Raw genomic sequence first — 3,270 nt, forward strand, 5'->3', positions numbered from 1 at the left:
CTGGATACATACAAATTAACTACAATAAATTCCCCTTCCCTTAATGATAATTTAACACACACTCTCTCTACCTTGCGTTTTTTATGGCGGTTCTACTAACTATGCTGGTATGGAGTTCTTAACATAAATCGACGTGCCTCTGATGTTATTTGCGGCGAAGAGGTTAAACCCTTTATAGCCATTTAATTTCAATAATCCTTCATTCCTATCCCCTGTCTCCTGGAGAGCTACAACATCAATATCATTTCCCATCACATAACAATGAACATCTGTAACCCTGTTTCTTAAACCATTAACATTCCATGACAACACTCAGTCTAGGGTGATCCATTATTAATCAATTCACTGTCTAAGTCATCCCCAATAAGTTCACTAAATGATAGCCATACCTTGTATAACATCTCCCACCTCCTCCCAAGTTCACCAGTAAAAGCGACATTGCGATTCTCAAGAGATTTTTTCAGCCCTGTGACGTCCATTATTGGCCCAAATGATTCCTTCATTTTATGTGTAATTATAGGGTTCTTCCTTTCACTACGACTATCATCATTCACACACACTTCACTTTCCTTCATTTCATCACTCAATATTTCATTATTGCCCTCAACCACTATATCCTGATTATCCTTCACCGTTTTGTGATTTTCCTTGACCTCCTGAACGTTTAATTTCGCCTCGATGGACTCTATTCTCTGCCCAAGATTTCGGAGGAACTCGCCAACTTTTCTAACTTCAGCCCACACCTCCTTGACCATATCATTATGGCCCTCTTTCTGAGCCACAGTAGCCACTTAACTCACCGTTACACTGTCACTGCCGGAGTCCTGAGTGGTGGCGTGGCTGCTTGTTGCTTGAGCCTCCCTAAGTAAAGGTGACTCCTTTACCCACGCATTCGTCCGGTTCACTGGCACTGTTTGGGGCAGACTGTTTTGCTGTGCTCCCGGTGTCTGGGTAAGAGCTCTTGCTTGCTCTGTAACATTCACCGGCCGGGGAACATCCATACTCGGCCTCTTGCTACACACAGCCGAGCTGGCATTGTGAACACCTCCACAGTTGCAGCATCTGGGAACTATTTTCTCACCCAGATTAAATCTGTTTCTACACACATTAGAGAGGTGAGACTTTCCACAGAAACGACATCGTGGATCATGTTGACAGCTCCAGGATTTATGCCCCATCTGCAGCATTTCAGGCATATTATGGGCTCTTCCACATACTTTGCTACATGCCTGTAGCCAGCCCCGGTGATGAACACTCTCTCGGGTACTTCACCTCTCACTAGAGCCACCACCTGACTCCTAGCTTCACCTTTAATAAGGTGACGCTTGGCCCACACAAATCGTTGGTCGTCGAGGATGAACTAGGGGTCTAGAATCTGAGGGTATTTGTAGATAATTACCTTCGTCAGCTTCTCGTTCCCCTCCGGTATTTCCATAACAATTCCATCATATCCTTGCTGGGTAAGATACTCCACTGCCTCCATAGAACCTACCGTTAAGTAAGGTCTGTTTACACCTTCCTTCAGCAGGGGCTCGAACTTGCGGTATTCTCTTCCAAGTCTGACTGTCCACAGCAACTTCTGATGATAGGCCAGCGTGCATGAGGCAGGGAAGAGAAGCCTCCACCTCCGCTGACCCTCACCTTCCTGACATCGTTCCGTCCGTTCGTCGGCATCAGTCTCGGCGTCGTTCTTCATTCTCTTGTCGTTTCCGTTATGTGCACTATCACTGTCAACACTACGCCTTGCCTCCTGTCTTCTTCGTTTCTTCTGTTGCCTTGTTAGAACGTCTTGATACTCACCCTCCTCGACTGACTGGCTGCTTTCAGAGTCCATGTTAATATTGCCAGTTCTTCTGGTGACTGAGTCTCCATCTCAGTGCCCAGCATGGGGGGATGGGGGGGGGGGAAGACGATTGATACGAGTCAGTCTCCTTATGTGTAGACTTAGCTAAACACCAACACCAACTTCACCCCTAGTTGCGGAGCAGGTATCTTGACCCGACCGCGTCCCAGGTAAGACTGCTTTCAAGCACTGTCTTAATTTGTGCGAATTTTAAATGTATCGCGTGAACAATTACAAATCTGAACATATTTTAAAACTTGAATTGCGTTCCATATCATAGCTTTTTAAATTGTGTCTGAAAGATTGACTCTTTGAAATAAAGGAAGGCCCCAGCCGTCCCGTCCCGGTCTCGTGGCCGGGCCCCAGCCGTCCCGTCCCGGTCTCGTGGCCGGGCCCCAGCCGTCCCGTCCCGGTCTCGTGGCCGGGCCCCAGCCGTCCCGTCCCGGTCTCGTGGCCGGGCCCCAGCCGTCCCGTCCCGGTCTCGTGGCCGTGCCCCAGCCGTCCCGTCCCGGTCTCGTGGCCGTGCCCCAGCCGTCCCGTCCCGGTCTCGTGGCCGTGCCCCAGCCGTCCCGTCCCGGTCTCGTGGCCGGGCCCCAGCCGTCCCGTCCCGGTCTCGTGGCCGGGCCCCAGCCGTCCTGTCCCGGTCTCGGTCAATATGGCCCCACACGCACGCTGCCATTCATGTGAGAACAAATCGTTATAAAACTGGGAGTTGGGATGTTTTATTCGAATCTGAACTGAATATTTGGATTTGTTTTATAAATAATGTGTTGGATTTTCTCTCACGAATCCTAAGAAAATTGTTACTCAATCTTCGCAATGACGTCACAGATGACAGTAATATTAAACGTATAATTCATATTTTAATAATGAATAATCCACAAAATACCTAAATTTAAGTATTAATTCGTAGTTAGTTTTAGAAGCTAAAAATCCTCAAGGTGGTAAATTATTAGAAGTATGTTTTAAGTAGTTAATTGTTACAATGGGAAATATTTCATAATTATAAGTGTAAAATGATCCAGTTATAAATATGTATTATAAAGGGAGGAGTCACTCGTACTATCTTGGTGATTTTATTGTGTAAACATTATTGCACCCATTGGAAAATAATATTTCTGGAATATATACAATAAAAATTCTTAATGGTATAAGATACAATTTGTAACATAAAAAAATTAAATTTATTTTTATAACATATAAATAAAAATACTGAGACATTCAGTTTTAGTAATGGTCATAAAGCTAACAGTTCTCATTACTTTAAAAACAAATAGTATTTGTAATGACATATAATTTGTTATAATTACAAGTGAATATAGGAATACAGGGTAATGGTATCCAAAGCAATGCAGGATATTATTCAAGTGGCTGTTTGATATTGACATGTTTGTAGATACGATAGCATTCTTCGGGTTATACACCTT

The sequence above is a fragment of the Procambarus clarkii genome, chromosome 12 (assembly GCF_040958095.1).
Source record: "Procambarus clarkii isolate CNS0578487 chromosome 12, FALCON_Pclarkii_2.0, whole genome shotgun sequence".
Lineage (NCBI taxonomy): Eukaryota > Metazoa > Arthropoda > Malacostraca > Decapoda > Cambaridae > Procambarus > Procambarus clarkii.